The sequence below is a fragment of the Odocoileus virginianus genome, chromosome 18 (assembly GCF_023699985.2).
Source record: "Odocoileus virginianus isolate 20LAN1187 ecotype Illinois chromosome 18, Ovbor_1.2, whole genome shotgun sequence".
NCBI classification, from domain to species: domain Eukaryota; kingdom Metazoa; phylum Chordata; class Mammalia; order Artiodactyla; family Cervidae; genus Odocoileus; species Odocoileus virginianus.
The window spans coordinates 36,711,660-36,733,134 of record NC_069691.1 but is presented as its reverse complement, the minus strand read 5'-3'; the positions used below and the strand labels follow the sequence as shown (position 1 = coordinate 36,733,134).

At 38.2% G+C, this 21,475-nt stretch overlaps 1 protein-coding gene across 3 annotated transcripts in view; it reads right to left on the bottom strand.

Annotated features, from left to right (window-relative positions):
• Positions 1-21,475, bottom strand: part of FOCAD (focadhesin) — a 286,020-nt gene that overhangs the window by 234,586 nt on the left and 29,959 nt on the right. The gene's annotated exons all lie outside the window — the stretch shown is intronic.

The window sequence follows — 21,475 nt, the reverse complement described above, 5'->3', positions numbered from 1 at the left end:
GCCCATTCAACACAACGAAAGGAGGAGAAGCGAAGCCAAAGAATCAAACTACCAACCTATCTATCACCTCACTACATACACTTGGGGGAAAATCAATCAGGGAAAAGCAAACATTAGCCCACATAATTGCAGGCAGTGACCACATCAATTACCCACACTGAATAATCAAATCCTTCATTTATAAATATTAGCAGACCATGAAAAAAAATGAGACAGGTGAAATGGAATGACCACTCAAAAAAAAGTGGGCTAGGGGACCAATCAGAGCAAATAACCCCCATTAAAACAAAGTTAATGGGAACAGGGAATAGAAATTTAAGTTTTCTCCTTATTCTCTGTAAGAAGCAGCAGGATAATAAATCAGAAAAAAATGGCCTGCTTTTTAAATTTTTTTTCCTGTTACTAATGTTTTCTAACTATTAAACAGGATTTTATTTCAGCTTTCGTGAGGTAAAACTAACAAAAACAACTGTAATATAATGTGTACAACATGATTTACGTGTGCATTTTAAAATGGTTGCCATAATCAAGTTAATTAACACATATATCACCTCACATAGTTACTTTTTATTTTTCATTTTTTTGGGTAAAATGCTAAATACTCTTAGCAAATTTCAAGTACACAATACAACACTGTTGACTTTAGTTACCATGCTGTACATTAGATCCTCAGAACTTAATCATAACTGGAGGCTTGTATCTTTTGACCATTATCTCCCCATTTCTCCTACCTACCCCTGGCAACCACCATTTTACTCTCTGCTTCTATCTGTTCAATTTCTTCTTTTAGATTCCACATATAAGTGGTACCATGTGGTATTTATCTTCCTCTGTCTGGGTTATTTCACCTAGCACAATGCTCTCCAGGTTCACCCATGTTGTCACAAATTACCCTGATCTCTTTAAATAAGATTCCCCCTGGGAATGAGAATGAAATAAAGATTATTTGCTAAATGAAAAAAAAAATATTGTAAAAATCATAGCTGTTAATAATTGTGGAGCATCTATTGTAAGCTAAGTACTCTCTTAAGTGCTTAACATGTATTATGTCATTACTATCCAGAAATCACCGCTAACCTTACCGTAGGGCTAGGACAAGACCTGGACTTAATTAATAAAAGTCATTTAGGACAATTATGTTGAGATGTTATTTACTGTACTCTTTTATGGCATTTAAAGTTTTACAACTGGTAAAAGGTTTGGCCATGCTGTCCAATATAGCGGCCAGTGGACACACCTGACTACTGGGCTACTGAGCCCAGTGTGGCTAATCCACACTGCGATGTGCTGTAGTGTAAAGCACACGCCGTATTTAAAAGACTTAGGGTGACCCAGTCACCTGGTGACCCAGTGGTTGAAAACGGCCTGCCAATGTGGGAGTCACGAGTTTGATCCCTGGTCCAGGAAGATCCCATGTGCCAAAGAGCAACTAATCCCATGCACCACAATGAGAGAGGCCATTGAAGTGGGAAGCCCAAGCCCAGCAAGGAAAAGGGGCCCTCACTCGCGGCAACTAGAGAAAGCCCACACATCAAAGAAGACCCAGCAAAGATGAAAATAAATAAACAAGAGCAATAAAATATACTTTAACAAAAAGACTAAGAAAACAAAAACAGACTGTAAAATATCATATGTAGTTTTTTATATTGATTACATCTTGATTACATACATATTTTTGATATGTGAGGTTTCACAAAAGAGATTATTAAAGTTAATACCACTGGTTTCTTTTAACTTTGTAATGTGGCTACTAGAAAATTTTGAATTATATATGTGGTTCACACTTGTGGCTCAGAATATATTTCTATTTCACAGTACTGCTAAAGACACTCTGGGTTTATTTCCTAAGTAGATTCTTTGGTGAGCAGTGAGGTTTCTCTAGCAGTTGAAGCATTTCCCACAATCTACACAACAGTATGTTTTCTTTTCCACATGGCTCCTCTTATGACCATGCAGTGTACATTCATGAATGAGTGTTTTGTGACAGGCATCACACAAGCATGGTTTCTCTCCTATGCGGATCCTCTGGTGAAGAGAGACGTCTCAACATTGCCTAAGTCTGTTCCCTAAGATTCTCTTTCCTGTGAGTTCTTTGCTCTATGTCAAACCGAGGTTTAGCTTTTCTCACATACCCTATATTGGTGTTATGCCAATTCCACTTTGCTTTCACTAAAAATATGGCCAGTGAATCCCACTGTGACTCAGTGAAAATTAAAAAGTAAATTTTTTAAAAACTATTGGGAAGTACAGTTGTCTTAGAAAGGTCTGATGGCATGGCATCCCCTTGGGAACAGAGGTTCTGTCTTCACGTTCTTCCCTCATGACTGCTCAGATTCTTCCAGGAGCCTCAGATTCTTCCAGGAGCCTTCTCTGTTGACACTCTTGAGTTTCTAGAGTCCTCTTACTCTAAAGCTTAGGAAGAAGATATCTTAACATCCAAACATTCAGAATAAATTCCTTCTTTACAATTCCTCACACCATTCACTTTTACAGAATGAGACCCATCCTGCAGCTAAGGGCCCTGGACTTTAAGAAACGGTATTTTCCAGTCTATGCTCCAGCTCTTCACAAGTCTGCACACTTTCCTTTAGCAAGATCTAGAGATCCTTCAGAATGGAGACTGTAACTGATTATATCACTAGTTTTATCAAGAACCTATTAGGGTGGGAAGGTCTGATCTCAGTCACAGAGGGCTTTTAGCAGCTCCTTGGAGCTTCAGGGGGATTCAATTCCTCCAAATACGCAAATTGGCTAAAGCTAACTATCAGGCCTCAATGCTACAATCTTGCTTTTTGAAAGTTCAGTTCAGTCCGGTCACTCAGTTGTGTCCGACTCTTTGCGACCCCATGAATTGCAGCACGCCAGGCCTCCCTGTCCATCACCAACTCCCGGAGTTCATTCAAACTCATGCCCATCGAGCTGGTGATGCCATCGAGCAAAAACCCTACAACTCTGACCCAAGCCAGTGCCTAGATTTCCTACAAGACTATGAAATCTCTGGTCTATACCTATGTCTAGCAGACAAATTCTAATCATCACTGAGTCAGTGAGCAGTTCCAGATTCCTCTGCCTGAGTGAGACCTACCACCGGAGGTCTACTGTGGTTTTTTGCCTTGGTGAGAGCAACACTATGTGTTCAGAATTTTCCTTGTCTTCTCATCTTCAATGTTTATGCAACTGACGATCAGCTTTAAAGCTGATTTCAGCTAAAAATAACCCCATTTATATATGGATGAAATGGAGATGGAAAAAGTCTAGACCTCACCTAGTAACCTCATAAGACCACTCCCTGGGCCTAATGATGAGTTTAAAGGGTACTCATATTAAATGATCAGTATTGATTGAATTTCTGGCTGAATTTCTTCCATGAAATATGAATTCATTAAATAATCCCTTTTTGTATGTAAAACTAAATTGGTTTTCCTTATCTAATGATTTATTTGTCATATGAATAGTTTTAGAGAAGATGGATAACAGACAGGATTTTTAACCAACTGGGGTCACTTACTTCTTTGTGAAAACAGTACAATCACACAGAAATCACACACATCCTATGTACATTTAATTCAAGGCATTTCCAAGAACCACTGTGGCCTGTAAATTTTCAGCTTTTCTAAATCTTTAAGCGATACCTTGATTTTATTTGTGGGCTGAGATTTTACTATGTGGATAACTGAATCCATACTATATTTTAAGCAAGAGTGTATGTAACATGAATAGATTATGAATTTTGAAAGATGATGGCATCAATAAATCATGTGTAGATCCATTCAAGTAGTAAAGCAGTTGCCTTAAATTCAATTGAATAATTTCTTAAATTTTTAAATATTTCAAGTGGGCTGAGAGGGATGGATGGTTTCAGATTTTCATTTAAATCCCTGCTTTAATTCAAATTAACTGGGAAATGTTGGGCAAGTCACTTAATGCCAACATTCTCATCTGAGCAACTTGGAATCATAATAATCAACTCAATCTTATGTTGTTTTAAAGAATAAATTAGTGTATGTCAGTAAAGTGTCTAGTTATTTTTTTGATAAATCAATAATCTAATACTTATACCGTTAAGATTGCAATGTTTCTCCCTTTGTAAGGTTATGCAAACAAAAGTGTCAGAGTTCATGAATGCAAAAACCTAGAACATTCCTAAAACTAATACGGTTACATCATAAATGCCTAAATCCTAGCATTCCATCTTTCTTCACAAAAACCTCTTTCTCTTGTTTTCAAGCCTTTGTTACTCTGCATCTGAGATTTGCTGTTACAAAATTCAGTTCAGTTCAGTCATGTCTGACTCTTTGCAACCCCATGAACCACAGTACGCCAGGCCTCCCTGTCCATCACCAACTCCTGGAGTTCACCTAAACTCATGTCCATTGAGTCGGTGATGTTATCCTTTAGGAGACAGAAAGAATAAAAGAAAAGCAGGCCCCAGCAAGGGCCGCAAAAGAAATTTATAATTATTGATAAACTGGATGCTATAAGGCATGAGACACTTGGAACAAGTCCAGAGGGAACAGCTCATAGTCTTGAAAACAAGATATGATCCTGGGGTCGGAAAACTGACCCCAGACTGTTTCTCAACTGGCGTTTCAGAGTCACACGTTTTATGTATCTGGTGGAAAATCTATAGATAAGACTATTAGTCACAGTTACTGATTTGTTATTGATTACTGTTTCCTAATTACTCAATGGTTAATGATCATTTTGTTCTTTGGCCCCAAAGGCTACATGAGTTATAGTTTAACTCCCCACATATTCTTTCATTCACAGCTCAAAGCATAATAAAGCTGGCTTGGATTCAGTTTCGGCACCTTCACCTTGGAGCGGTGTTGGTCCCTGATCCTCGCTTTTCTCCGAATTCTTCTGTCTTGTCTCTCATTCTCTCACCGTATCACGCTTTCGGAAGCCCTGCTTGTCGAGCCGGTCTCGACCCCATCCAACCATCTCATCCTCTGTTATCCCCTTCTCCTTCTGCCCTCAATCTTTCCCAGCATCAGGGTCTTTTCCAGTGAGTCAGCTCTTAACATGAGGAGGCCAAAGCATTGGAGTTTCACCTTCAACATCAGTCCTTCCAATGAACACTTAGGACTGATTCCTTTAGGATGGACTGGTTGGATCTCCTTGCAGTCCAAGGGACTCTCAAGAGTCTTCTCCAACACCACAGTTCAAAAGCAGCAATTCTTCAGTGCTCAGCTTTCTTTATAGTCCAACTGTCATATACATACATGACTACTGGAAAAACCACAGCCTTGACTAGACGGACCTTTGTTGGCAAAGTAATATCTCTGCTTTTTTTTTTTCCATTTATTTTTATTAGTTGGAGGCTAATTACTTTACGATATTGTAGTGGGATGTCTCTGCTTTTTAATATGCTGTCTAGGTTGCTCACAACTTTTCTTCCAAGGAGTAAGCATCTTTTAATTTCATGGCTAGAATCACCATCTGCAGTGATTTTGGAGCCCAAAAAATTAAAGTCAGCCACTGTTTCCAGTTTCCCCATCTATTTCCCATGAAGTGATGGGACCAGATGCCATGATCTTAGTTTTCTGAATGTTGAGCTTTAAGCCAACTTTTTCACTCTCCTCTTTCACTTTCATCAAGAGGCTCTTTAGTTCTTCTTTACTTTCTGCCATAAGGGTGGTATCATCTGCATATCTGAGATTATTGATATTTCTCCCAGCAATCTTGATTCTAGCTTGTGCGTCTTCCAGGCCAGCATTTCTCATGATATACTCTGCATATAAGTTAAAAAAGCAGGGTGACAATATACAGCCTTGACATACTCCTTTTCCTATTTGGAACCAGTCTGTTGTTCCATGTCCAGTTCTAACTGTTGCTTCCTGACCTGCATACAGGTTTCTCAGCAGGCAGGTCAGGTGGTCTGGTATTCCCGTCTCTTGCAGAATTTTCCACAGTTTATTGTGATCCACACAGTCAAAGGCTTTGGCATAGCCAATAAATTAAAAATCTGTAACTGAATTCTGTATGACTGAAGAAAGAGGTTACAACAATTTGAATAGTGCTAAAAATCAAAATAATAAAAGAAAAAAACATAGTCATTAGAGAAGCTAAAATCCAAGAAAGGAGAGAAGAAAATTTCAAAGTCTTCAAATTGAAAGGGCTACCAAGTGCTAGTCAAGTGTCTTGAAAAAATTAATTGCTAACATTTCCCAAATCCAAAAATGAGAAGAAAAAATCCTATGAACTTTCAGTTATAAAATAAAATTTGAAAAATAAAGACTACTAGACTGACATCATCTCTAATTTGGCATACAAATTCTCATCTGCAATGCTAAATGAAGCAATGCATATGGAATTATGAGAGAAAGGTTTATATAACTTAATAAATCTAACCCTCCTGGAATGACTAAGTGTAATATATGAAGACAAAAGAAATAATTTTCAGACATAATTCTCTGAAAGTTTTTCTTAAAGAGGCTCTTGAGTTAAAAGATAATGTATAATGATTACACAACTTTGTAAATATACCAAAAACCACTGAATTGTACACTTCATAAGAATGATTTTAATAAATGAACTATACCAAGAAAACTGTTTTTTTAAACATAAAGGACAAGAAAGAACTAAATAGATTGAAAGATACAGAATACGAAGAACTTTGGTCACCAAGGAATTCCTTGGTGGTCCAGTGGGTAGGACACAGTGCTTTCACTGAGGGGTCAATCCCTAGTTAGGAAACTAAGATGCCACAAGCCACTCAGTGTGAATAAAAATAAAAAAATTAAAAAAAAACTTTGGTCAGAATGAATACCAGAAGAATATACAATCCAGTCTTTAACATTTTTCAAATGTCACTATAAAGATTAAAGCGACTATTAAGAGAGGTTTTGGAGGGAAAAGTGTAAAAAAGACAAAAAAATGAAGATGACCTGTCATAAAAATTCCAAATCACTGTAGCAAAGTTAGTGGGGAAGGGTTCTGGGGGAAAGAAAACATAAACATGAGAGATAAATTGAGATGAAATATTTATTACATATATGACAAATATCCACAAAACAAAAATAAGCAACAAAATAAAACAAATCATACAACAGAAAAGTGAACAGAGAATAGAGATAAGCAGATCACAGAAGAGTCAGATTCATAATATCCAGTGTGGATGAGTGAATGGGAAATAAGTATTTTCAGGTTGAGCATACATTCGTTCAGACTTTCAGTTCAATTCAGTTCAGTCACTCAGTCGTGTCCAACTCTTTGCGACCCCATGAATCGCAGCACGCCAGGCCTCCCTGTCCATCACCAACTCCCGGAGTTTACTCAAATTCATGCCCATCGAGTCAGTGATGCCATCCAGCCATCTCATCCTCTCATCCCCTTCTCCTCCTGCCCCCAATCCCTCCCAGCATCAGGGTATTTTCCAATGAGGAAACTCTTCTCAGGAGCTGGCCAAAGTATTGGAGTTTCAGCCTCAGCATCAGTCGATCCAATGAACACCCAGGACTGAAATTAGGGAGGGCAATTTGGTAGTATCCATAAAAAGTTTAAAGGCAGTCTTTTCCCTATAAATTGCATTCCTAAAAATCTATCAGGGGAATTCCCTGGTGGTCCAGCAGTTAAGACTCCACATTCTCACTGCCAGGGATCTTGAATTTGATCCCAGGTCAGGGAACTAAGATTCCAAAAGCCTTGAGGCACACCCCCCAAAAAATGACTTATCATATAGAAATACCCTTACATATACCCAAAAGAAGATCCATTTGTTATCTTAAAGAAATAGAAGAAGAAAACTACATTTGACAAAGGAGAAATATTTAAAATAAGATATAATCATATCAAAAATCATATCATAAAATATGATGTAATCATATAAAGTAGTCTGCAGCTATTAATAAAGATGCAAACATATCTATGCAAAAACGTCCCAACACATATTAAGTGAAAAAAAAAGTTTTAGAACACTATACATATGAATAGAACATCCAACTTGAAAATACTTGAAGTGTATGGGGCTATAAGTAGAGTATGGGCTTTTTTTATAGGTCTAGAAATGGGGCTCCAGTTTCACTGGAATTAGCTGGTCCCTGATCCTGTGTGCCTGGATCTGATTTCAGATCACTCTAACTTTCCCAAGATGGTTGGATGGCATCACCAACTCAAGGGACATGAGTTTGAGCAAGTTCCAGGAGATGGTGAAGGACAGGGAAGCCTGGGATACTGCAGTCCATGGGGTTGCAAAGAGTCGGATAGGACTGAGGGACTGAACAACAGTGACTTTCCCTATATTCTAGAGGAAACAAAGATCAATGTTTGGAGGAAACTCTGAGCCACCCTACATGCCCTACGCCCTTACAGTACTGTCACTTCCTAGTTCTACCAGGGCCCAACAAGAAAGTAATTTTTAAAAAGAAGAAAAGAAAGAGAGAAAATGATGAAAAGGAAAAATTTTACCACTTACTACTTTCACAACCTGCAAGTGCCATTGCTTGAGTTTTCAAAAAAGTATGTATTACTTCTATTTTTCTAAATAGTGAAAAAAGGGAGGTGAGATTTATAATCTCAAGGTGAGGTGGGACTCACTGAACACAAATAGAAGATTAAACCTTGTCTCCTAGATAGACAGTCTAAGCAGAAATTTAAATAAACAATGAAATAGCTTGGTATCATTTATTGAGAACCTGCCTTCAGTCATAGTTTAGCACCGACATAAAAACATGCTAATTTGAGGAATAGACTTCTGAGAACAATATCAGGATCTGAAATTAACCCTGAGACAAGCAGACTGGCTATGTATAAGATACACAGAAAGTTATTTTAAAAATACAAGAGAAGACTTCAATCAATGCAGAAGAGATCTGATTAGATACAACAACTTACTTGTTCATAGTACAATGTGTTCCGGGGATGTCACTACCAAAAATGGGTGTATCCAACTGCCTACCAGATAGTCCCACTTTGGTGTCTAAATTGTGCCTTAAATCCAACATGTCCAAAACCAGACTCATGCTCTTCCCACACACCTGGTCTTCTAATGTTTCCTATCTACCTGTCAGGGAAGCCAGAAATCAAGGAATCACCTTTGATATATTCCCTTCAGTCTTTCTTATATTCAATCCACCTCAAATGCTTCATCCCCTAAATATCTCACAAATCCATCTATTTCCCTTCAACTCCAGGCAGCAACCATCACCCCTTACCGGAACTGTATAACAGCCACCTAAACCCATCTCCCTATCCCACTCTACTGCCTAGCCAGAACCCAGCACTTTCAACGTCATGTTCACACTGCCAGAATGGTCTTTTTGTAATCACTGATACTCAGCAGATTAAAAACACTTCAACAGACTCCCTCTGCACTCAGGATAAAGACCCAAATCCTCTAGCGTAGCCATCATGGCCTGCATTGTCTGACTCCTACCCTTATCCCCAGCTTCATCTCAAACCACTCTCTGCATAATGTTGGCATTTTTCAAGCCTTTCTAAGAAGTCAGCTCCCTCCCACCACAGGGACCTGCCACATGCTACTTCTTATAACTGGAAAAGTCTATCCTCTTCTATTTCCTGAGATAAATTTTATTCATGCCTCAGTCTCGTGTTGGGTCACTTCATCAGGGAAGCCTTCCTTGACCTCCATGACAAGTCAAACTCTCACGTTAAAGGCGCAAGAAGCACAGGGTACTCTGTCTGAATGCAGTTGAAGATATAATCGTATGACTATGTGATTATGGCATCTCTCTCCAAACGAAAAACATCAGGAGTGCAATGACTACATCTGCTTTCCTCACCGTGATCTCACAGCGCCTAGTACAGGCATACAAGAGATATTCAATAAGTGTTTAATTAGTACATGAATAGATGGATCGATGGAAGACAGCTAAGGTATTGTCTTGCTTGGATTCAGAGGTGACCTCTGAAGGTAATTTCTGGTTCTATAATTATGTGATCTTGCATATGCACATTAAAATTACAGTATCTTATATCTATATAATTATAAAGTTCATTCTTTGTGTGCATGCTCAGTCACTCAGTCAGGTCCGACTCTTTGTGACCCTGTGGACTGTAGCCTGTCAGGCTCCTCTGTCCGTGGGATTTCCCAGGCAAGAATATTGGAGAGGTTTGCCATTTCCTCCTCCAGGGGATCATTCCCAATCCAGGGATCAAACCCGTGTCTCCTGCGTCCCCTGCACAGAAGGTGGATTCTTTACTGTGGAGCCACTGGGGGAGCCCAAAATTCTTAGTTTATTACTAAACAGGCTAATATGAATGATATTACTCGCTTTGGTTATCATCCTTTCTGGGACTGCACATTTAGCAAACGAGGGAATCGTAAGTACTGGGAAGATAAAATTAACATAATATCCTTTACATTATCAAGCAATGTAATAACCCTGCTTGGGGAAGAGAGGCAGGGGTTTTTTGCTGGGAGTTTTTGTTTATTTGCTTGTTTTAAAATACATCTTAAACCACATAGTTATACCATTAAAACCAACTTAAGACTCCTGACAGAATAAGTAAAGTACAAGAAATATTCGGCACAGTCAACAGAGATTTAACTACTATGTTGAAGACTGCCCACCATGCAGCCAAGTTCACCACACTATAAATTAACACCTAAGAGAATCTTACAAATATTAGATGGTTTCTGTGACTTAAGATCAGAGCAGCTGAAAGGGGTCCTTGGAGGATGCTGTTTTTTTCACCTCTTCCCTCTTAATTCATTTGTTATATATGAAAATCATTAAGTAGCAATAGGACTTTAGAAACTACTAAAATTTCTTCCTCTCTCTCCCTTTATCTTGTCTCTCTCTCAAGCTGCTTCTAAAAGAATGGGTCTAAAATAAACTCAAAATAGTGAAAAGATAATAAAGGCTCAAAATATAACTTTTTAAAAGGGACAGAGGATGGAAATACAGCAATTATGTTTAAATCCATGAACTCATTGTAATTTTTATAAAATAAAATCTAATTGTTCAACACTGATGGATGTTTTTAAAAACTGCTGTTCTGAAGTTTAGCTAATAAAAAGAAAAAATCAGGTAGATATCCTACCTTTCCTATACAAACTGTACTACTGGGTAACCAGATAGTAGATATGGGGAAGGTTCTCTTTATAGCAATATTTCAAATAATAAGCAAAGAAAAAAAGAATTAGAAACTCACTATTTTGAAACTCCTAATGAATTAATCGATCTAGCCATTAAGCACCAACAGCTAACATCACCAAAAGAGAAAATAATGAGCTGTTATGTCCCTTTGGACGGAAGAATAGATTACCATCTATGCAGAAGTCTTCCCTCCTCTGACACTCCCCCTCAACAACAACAAAAACTGAACTTAAATCTCACCAAATTTCTAGAGCACACTTTAATTTATAGGAAATACAGAGAAATAAATTAAAGTACACCATGTGGAAGCAGTCAGCAAAATTCACACTGTGGGAATCACTGCAAACAACCGAGTTTTTTCAATAAATATAAGAAAGAGACAGAGAAAGATGGATAGATGTGAAGCAGAGAGCCTATAGGTTAGGAGAGATATTAAAGACATAACAACTAACTCTTATTTGGATGATTATTCCAACAAATTGTTTTTAAAAAATTATGAGGCAATTAGAAAACTAAATACTGGCTAGATATTTTAAAATTACACGCACACACAAATATCTAGGTATAATATTATTAATGTTTTTATTTTTTAAAACATATACACTTAATATCTACAGAAGAAATTACACAATATCTTGGATTTGCTACAAAAGAATATGGCAGGGGGAATCATGGAGGAGAAGGACTGGCCATGAGCGAAAAGTTGTTAGGCTGAGTAACAGGAATATGAGGGTCATAACACTATTCTACTTATTTTTAAAATTTTCTATAGAAAGCTTTTAAAATCAAAGAGTTCCTCTTTGTAACACCTACTTTTTCTAAAATCTTCTTGTTTTTTTGTGTGTGTATGTGTGTGTGTCACACTCCAAGCTAGATTCCTTCCTTAACCTCCCTTCCCTTGGAAACCAAGTCAATGGCTATTTCTATATTACTCTGTTTGGAGAGGTAATACATGCTTTCAAAACAATATTCCAGAGGATGGTGATAATAAAGATGATGGAAAACATGGTGTCATCTTGCCATCACAACAAAACAATTATGCTATCTTTGACAATTGCTCTCCATCCACTCAATTGCTACTCCCTCTATACCAGTCAGAGCAACACAGATCAAATATCATTACCTATGCTTAAATACAATAATGTTTCAAAGCTAGAGCTGAGAAGCTGACAGATACCTATTTCCAAAGTTATGGCTTTCCCCCAAGTTCAATCTTCAGTAATAGTGTCCCAGTCTCCTCTCTGTTTTGAGAATTACTAATCCTTCTCCCATCATATGGTTAATACACAAGGGATCCCAGCATACAAATATTCACAGAATAAAGACACAGCCAGTAAATGGTAAATTGTCATCTTCCTAGGTGGTGCTAGTGGTAAAGAACTGCCAACGCAGGAGACATAAGAGAAGCAGGATCAGATTCCTGGGTCAGGAGGATCCCCTGAAGAAGGGAATGGCAACCCACTCCAGTATGGCAACCCTATCCATCCTAAAGGAGATCAGTCCTGGGTGTTCATTGGAAGGACTGATCCTGAAGCCGAAACTCCAATACTTTGGCCACCTCATGAGAAGAGTTTACTCATCAGAAAAGACCCTGATGCTGGGAGGGATTGGGGGCAGGAGGAGAAGGGGACAACAGAGGATGAGATGGCTGGATGGCATCACCGACTCGATGGGCATGAGTTTGAGTAAACTCCGGGAGTTGGTGATGGACAGGGAAGCCTGGCGTGCTGTAATTCATGGGGTCGCAAAGAGTCGGACACGACTGAGCGACTGAACTGAACTGAACTGAAGATATGGAAGCAACCTAAGTGTCAATCAACAGATGAATGGATAAAGATGTCATCCATATATATAAATGGAATATTATGCAACCATTAAAAGAATGAAATAATGCCACCTGCTACAACACGATAGGCCTACAGATTATCAAACAAAGTGAAGTGAACCAGACAGAGAAAGACAAATATACAATATTGCTTATATGCGCAATCTAAAAAAAAATCATACAAATGAATTACTTTACAAAACAGAAACAGACTCACAGACATATGAAGCAAACTTACGGTTACCAAAGGAGGCAGGAGGGATAAATGAGGAGTTGGGATTAACATAGGCATGCTACTACTTATAAAATACTATTTCTAAAACCCATAAGGACCGACTGTATAGCACAGGGAAGCATAGTCAATATCTTGTAATAACCTATAGTGAAAGAGAATATTAAAGAAAGAAATATATATATAACTGAATCATTAAAAAAAAAATTTTTTTTTAAAAAGGAAGCTCAATTTTCACTGACCTAAGAACTAAACCCAGATCTCATCATAAAAGGGAGTGTAGGTCAATAATGATGCTGAATATTCCAGAAAAAAAAAAGGAAAGAAAAATTTCGGTCAAGCTGCACAGACTATACTAATCAAAACCACCCATAAAAATTGTTCTTCCCTAGGTAAATATAGCATAATTACTACTGTGTATATGAATGTCTCAGGTTTCCTTTGTCTGGGGTTTATTTGATTACAGCATTAAACACTGTACTTATGTATGTAAGCATACATAAATACAATATGCTTGCTCTCCTTTTGAAAAGACTACAATTAATGCTTGGTCCTTTATTTTCAAAATATTCAAAATATAAGGTGCAAGAAAGTACCCATACTAACTTTCTGACCCAGGATGAGAATAACAAAAGTTTGTGTTGAAGAGAATTACACAAACATTCCAAAAGAGAGCATACCTGGGTATCATGGGAGCAAATGGTACAAATGTAGCCAAGTCTCTTTTTAACTCAAAAGGGTAAATGGTCAGCCTTAAGTACAGTATGTCCCAGCAAACAAGTGTTAAACACTAGATTAATAATCAAGTCATTTCCTATATTTGTTATAAAATTACATGAGAAAAAACAGCCAGGAAGAGAGGTAAGAAATTTTTAAAAGTTCTGGGGAACCCAAGGTTGAATAAATAACAAAAAATGATATTTCTTTCAAAACAATTTTAAGTAATATAATGTTACTGAGATTTTGCTTGGGAAAGTTCTGCATATTTATTTGTCTTCTAAATACCAGAAAACAGCCTGATTTCTTCTGAAACATTTTTCCATTATAAAAGAAGTATCGTGTATTTCAGTAGTCACTTTTTAAAAATCACCTAAAAACATCTTCACATAAACATGTGACTCTTATAATGGAAGATTTTGTGGCAAACAAAGCCTTCAACCAGGTCAGCTAACTTAACAAGAAATAGGGCAGAATGTCCTAGACAAGGAAAGTAGCTGGAATTACTTTTCTGATTATGAGCTGCAAGTTGAAAGAGATTCTGCGAGTTTAGAGAAAGAAAAAGGGTTTGAAAAAGGCAAGGAGAGCATCTGAAAACAAGTTTAAAGCCTTAAGGAACACTTGAAAGACAAGATGAGGAAGTAGCCCTGAACCAGGAATTGTGTCATTGTCAGATAAGGGTTAAAATGAAATGAGCAATGACACCACTGAAGATATAAACCCTGAAACCATCTCAAAGTCACAAAAAACTCTCTGACTCCTGGCTGCAAATAAGCATGCAAACCACGACTGTCTTCCTCCAATCTTAGGGAAACCTCAAAAAGGCAGCCTTCTTTAGTTCTTCTCCTGCCAAATAAAATAAAGCTAAATAATATAGAAAAGCTTCTATAATACAAGGTATGAATGCAGTAGTCTCCTTGGTTGCTAACCATTTCCTGAGTACTGATGAGTACTCAGACACTCGGTCATATCCAGCTCTTTTATGACCCCATGGACTGTAGCCGGCCAGGCTCCTCTGTCCATGGGATTTCCCAGGCATGTATACTGGAGTGGGTTGCCATTTCCTCCTCCAGGGAATCTTCTCAACCCAGGGATGGAACCATTTCTTACATGATAACAAAGCAATTACATTTCCCAAGGAACAGGGTCATCAACAAAAGAGAAGACCCTGAGAGACAAGAATTTTCTCATTAAATTGCCCTAAGTTTTAACTCCAATTAGTTCTCAAAATCATTTTTAACCAAACTGGACCTTCATCAGTCCATGATCCAAGACTCACTGGATCCAGCAGCTTTAGCCAGGAACCACTAGGGGTATTTTAAACATCTCATTTGAGATTTACTAAAAAGTAGCTTTAAGGAGTCTCAGAAAATAGACTTTCATCTCTCACACCTTAATGCACTTAATTTTTCCCCAAAATACATAAATTACAGGTTCCTCTCCTGTTTGAACGCATAAAAAAGAACACAAATCAAGTCCTATTTTATCTAGAGCTAGTTTATCTGAGTTCTACCAAACATATTTTTTGAAAGAAGGGGTGGGGGGTCGGGGAAGCAGTTGAACTAAAATTACAGGCTGTCATGACACCTCAATATAGAAAACTAAATACCTGGCTTCATAGGAGAGTATGGTTTTTATTCACAATCCTGTTACTAAGCAACTGTAACAATGGCAGCATGAAGCTGTCTAGAAGTTAGCGCAGTTAAGCAATCTAAGGAAAGAAAAACAGGGAAACTCCTTGCTTATCGGAATCTTTATCTTAGGATGAACTCAACGTAAAAACAAAACCAAAACAACCTAAACTTAAAACAAGCAGTTCCTTAAAGGACAAGAAAAGTACATGCTACCACAAATCATTCACTTTATTTAATTTTATCTAATTTCAAAATTCACATTTAACTGCTGATAATAATTTCCTTACTGTGTTTCCTTTGTAGTCCCCTTCTTTCCTTCACCCTCCCTAGGAAATAATTTTTTTCAATTTCCTTGCTGATTAAAAGAACATTTTAGACCTCTTATGTCCATTTCTTTGTTTACAGAAGCTATAAAAACTAGTTTACAATTGTTTCATGTCGCCTTCGCTTTGAACCCCAGAGCGCTCTTGGACATCAGACTATTCCTTTGAAGGGAACAGTCTCTCAAACAGAGCCAGACACTTTCCCAGCCACTCCCTGAATTTTAGACAACCAGAGCTTTGCAAATGTCAAGTCTCTTTTCAAAGTTAGACTATACAATGTAGCAGGCTCTAGACCAATGCTTCTCAAATTGTGGGTTGGATCTGGAGGGGGGAGGGAGGGATGGGGGGAAGGGGTAGGGGGGAGAAGGGTGGAAGAGGGGGAAGCTTTTCATACATGCTGCAAGGGAATTCTACAGACTAGATTCCCTGGTGCCTCAGATGGCAAAGAATCTGCCCGCAATGCGCAAGACCCAGGTTGGATCCCTGGGTCAGGAAGATCCCCTGGAGAAGGGAATGGCTACCCACTCCAGTACTCCAGCCTGGAGAATCCCATGGACCAAAAAAAAAAGCCTGCAAAGAGCCAAGGAGTATGTTAAAAGGGAGAGGGAGAACCACATTGACTTGTCCCTCCATCTTCCCTTACAGCTCTCAGCATTTAATGCTGAGAAAGCTCCAGAAGCTACATTGTTTAAATGTCTATTCCATAGAACCGCTTCTTCCTCCTTCCTTCCCTCCCTCTGTCTCTCTCTCCCCCACCCTCACTGCCCTCCCTTCTCCCTCTTTCCCCTTCTCTCTCTCTCTCCCTCTGAAGAACGCTAGGCAGACAAAATGAAAAAATACAGTTTTACACTCATTCTTCTACATCAAAGCTGAGCAATCTTTGTGTGGTTCTGTGCCCAAGATACCTCTACGTTGCCATAAATCTCTATTTCAAAAAGAGAAAGCCAAAAAAAAAAAGAGAGAAAGCCAGAGACAAGCAGAAATTTAAACACTGGAAACCGAAGATCCAAAATGTCTCAGCCAAGAACCACAGGGAAATGACAAAGTCATTTCTGCTTTTAGATCCCAAAGATAAAGACGGTTTTCTGTCTCAAAAGATTCCCTGAGGAGCATTTGGAAGAGCAGGCTGTGTGGGTTCCCTGTTTGTAATTAAATTTAACCTAATTTCTTAAATTTAATTCTCATTTCAGTTTTTTTTAAGATGTAAACAATGCAGAGTATAGTCTTTGTAATCACTGCAAACCACAAAGCTGTGCTACTTGAAATTAAACAAAGAAAGAAAATTCTTCACAAATAATCATTATGTCTACTGGCAAGAATAAAGAAAACCTAGCACTTTTATAACACATTTCATGATCAAATTGATGCAAAGTTAAATTGGTCAGCTTCAGAATCTGCTCTGTCTACATCTCCTGTGGCTACCAAAGTAGACAATATGAATACTCTAAGAAACTTAAAAAAAAATTTTAAAACAGCTAAAAACTTATTTTCTGTCTTTTTCTTTGTGTGCATGCCCACGTGCACACATGCGTGCACATTTGAACAAATGTTTTTTTTCTGTTGTTGTTCAGTCACTCAGTCGTGTCTGACTCATTGGGAACCCCATGGACTGCAGCATGCCAGGCTTCCTTGTCCTTCACCATCTCCTGGAGCTTGCTCAAACTCATGTCCATTGAGTTGGTGATGCCATCCAACCATCTAGTCCTCTTTCATCTCCTTTTCCTCTTGCCCTCAATCTTTCCCAGAATCAGAGTCTTTTCCAATGAGTCAGCTGTTCACATCAGGTAGCCAAAGGACTGGAGCATCAGAGCTTCAGCATCAGTCCTTACAATGAATATTCAGGGTTGATTTCCTTTAGGATTGAATGGTTTGATCTCCTTGCTGTTCAAGGACTCTCAAGAGTCTTCTCCAGCACCACAGTTTGAAAGCAACAATTCTCCAGCCTTATCCTTCTTTATGGTCCAACTCTCACATCTAATATTTTTTTAGAAGAATCCTAATGTATAACCACAAAAATATCAGTTTTGAGAGGGCTTTTAAAAGGTTAAGTTTTAATGTGTCTCTCTTTCTGTAACTTATTGGTTGTCCTTAAACAAGCCACTGAGATTTTGCCTCAGTCATTTTTTCAAATGTGGGTAGTACTATTAGTTCCTCCCTAAATAGCTTTCACCCTAAATTCACAACAAGAGAACCTCCTTGCATTGTATAGTTGTATTGTTTATATCCAAAAGTAAGACTATCAGCATCTTAAAGGGGCCAGGGGAATGTCTCTAAGAGATAATTAGAGCAAGTTAGATTACACCTTTAATTCAAGAATGTCTTATTAGAAAATGATAAGATGTTTCCAATGTCTCATTAGAAAATGGCATGGGCCATCCTTTGCACATCAGTCTAAGTCCATCATCACTGCTGTAAATGGAAAAGCAGAAGTTTTGCTGATAGTGGATCAGCATGCCATCTGTATACATGAAAATTTGTCAGTAATATTAGATTTTTTTAATTAAAAAATATACTTTTGAATTAGCAACATGTTCACATAGTTAAATATGCTTCCCTGGTGGCTCAGATGGTAAAGTATCTGCCTGCAATGTGGGAGACCCGGGTTTGGTCCCTGGGTCGGGAAGATCCCCTGGAGAAGGAAATGGCAACCCACTCTAGTACTCTCGCCTAGAAAATCCCATGGATGGAGGAGCCTGGCAGGCTACAGTCTATGGGGTTGCAAAGACTCAGACACGACTGAGCAGCTTTACTCACAGAGTTAAAAATTCAAAAAGGCATATGAGGCAAATATTCTGTCTTTCCTCTGTATCTCAGTTTTTCTCCTCAGAGGTAAAACTCTTAACAGGTCTTATTTATCCTTTTAAAGATGTTGTATGCACATGTCACTGAAAATTTATATGTACATGTGTTTTCTTTAAAAAATAAAAAAGTAGCCTACTAGACATAGTATTGTTTATTTTTCATTTTTTAGTGAAAAAATATATCTTAGCCATCATTCCTTATTTTTCTAGCTGTATAATATTCCACTGTATCAATGTGCCATAATTTACCAGTTCCCTATTATTTTCAATCACAGGCAGAGCTACAATGAGTAATTTTAAACATAAGGTTACCATTAGTTTTCAAGAGTCTTTGGAAATATGGCCAAGATATAGAAGAAAGCTTTGAATTTTATTGTACACAAATATAGGAACTTTAACAATTGAAAGATCCTGAAAAAAAATTTTTTTTAAGTTTCTTAGAGTATTCATATTGTCTAAATTGGTAGCCACAGGAGATATAGACAGAGTAATTCTGAAACTAACCAATTTAACTTTTGCATCAGTTTGATCAAATCTTTATTCAGAATGATCTGGTTATCTACTAACTGTCAGAGAGTGTGCTAGAGACAAAAATAGAGGTTAAAAATATAAACATATTGTGAAAGAGCAAGTAGCCCAGCTGAGAGGGGGGAAATATCTAGGTAGAAGAGCTGACATTTGAGCTGAGCTTTGAAATATGAAGAAGAGATATCAGAAAAAGAAGGGGAAGGAACATTACATGCAGAGAGGCAGTGTGCATAGGTGTTGCAACAGGGATCAGGTGTGTATGGCTAACAGGAGTGTTCATGGCAGAAAACACAGGCTGAACTAGCGGGAACTAGTTTGGGAAGGGCATGTATACCATACTAGAGGGCTTGGACTTATAAATGTAGACTAAAAAGACTATATGCAGACTACACAGAAAAATAAAGGTTCCAAAAAGTTCCAAAAAGATAATCTAAGGGAACAAAATATGTTTTGTGAAGAAAGGTAAAAGGCCAGAGGTTGATGGCTATTAAACACATGAAAAGATGTTCAACATTGCTCATTATTTGTGTGCTCAGTTGCGTCTGATTCTTTGAGACTCCATGGACTGCAACCCACCAGGCTCCTCTGTCCATGGAATTTTCCTGGCAGGAATACTGGGGTGGGTTGCCAGTTCCTATTCCAGGGGATCTTCCTGGCCCAGGAGTCAAACCCACATCTCTTTGTCTCCTGCATTTTCAGGCAGGTTCTTTACCACTAGCACCACCTGGGAAGGTATTCACTCATTATTAGAGAAATGCAAACAAAAACTATAATGAGGCATCATCTCACACCAGTACCAGTCAGAATGATCATTATCAAAAAGTCTACAAACTATAAATGCTAGAGAGGGTATGGAAAAAAGAGAACCCTCTTGCACTGTTGGTGAGAATGCAAACTGCTACAGCCACTATGGAGAACAGTATGCAGACTCCTTTATAAACTACGAATAAAGCTACCATACAACCCAGCAATCCTACTACTGGGCATATACCCTGAGGAAACCAGAACTGAAAAGGATATACGTAGCCCAATGTTCACTGCGACACTATTTACAATAGCTATGACATGGAAGCAATCGAGATGTCCATCAACAGATGAACGGATAAGAAAGTTATGGTACATATACACAATGGAATATTACTCAGCTATATAAAGGAACACATTTGAGTCAGTTAATGAGATGGCTGAACCTAGAGCCTATTACACAGAGTGAAGTAAGTCAGAAAGAGAAAGACAAATGTCATATGCTAATACCTATATGTGGAATTTAGAAAAACAGTGCTGACAATCCTACTGGCAGGGCAGCAAAGGAGACACAGACATTTGGACACAGAGGGGAAAGGAGAGGGTTGGATTATATGAGCGAACGGCATTGAAACCTACACATCACAATATGTAAAACAGACAGCCAGTGGGAACTTGCTGTATGGTACAGGGAACCCAAACCCAGTGCTCTGTGATAATCCAGAGGGGTGGGACGGGGGAAGGGTAGAGGGGGGCTTCAAGAGGGAGGGGACATTTGTACACCTAATGCTGATTTATGTTGACGTCTGGTAAAAACCATCACAATATTGTAAAGTAATTATCCTCTAATTAAAAAAAATAAAATATATATTTAAAAAGGCCAGAGGTTATTTAATTCAATAGAACTCAAGTCCAGGAAGGCACTAACCAAAGATTGATAGTGGCAGCTATATTCCATCTCCACTGAAGGCAGAAACAATGATTAAGTATTCAGCTCTGGGTTTCCTTGGTGGCTGAATCAGCAAAGAATCTCCCCGCCAAGCTGGAGGCACAGGCTCAATCCCTAGGTCAGGACAACCCCTGGAGAAGGGAATGGCAACCCACTCCAGTATTCTTGCCTGGGAAATCCCACAGGAGCCCCCAGTCCACCAGGGGGTTGCAAAGAGTTGGACACAACAGCAACTAAACAGAAGCATCAGTGAATGGAATAAATATGGTCAAAGCAAACAAATTCAAAAAACTAAACATTACTTACTTCAAATAATCAGGGCAAGGTATGTCTAAATCACAAAATGCTTTTAAAGAAATCGATGCCATTACTTTCTAATGTACGCACTGATGTTAAAGGCTGACCAAGGGTACCCAATAGGGTATCAACTTTAGCACTGTGGAATGAGTATTGCTTATGGGCAACCTCCTTTCCTAAAATAAGTCAGGAAATTAAACTGCAAACTGTGAGTTATAAACTTAGCTATTCATTAAAAAGAGCAATAACACTTTTAAGCAGAGTCCCAGAACTTAAGTACAGCAAAAATGACCACAAATGTCCAAATTTTCAGAGCTTAATTTAGCATGTTTTCACCACAAATGAAATATCAACTGTATGAC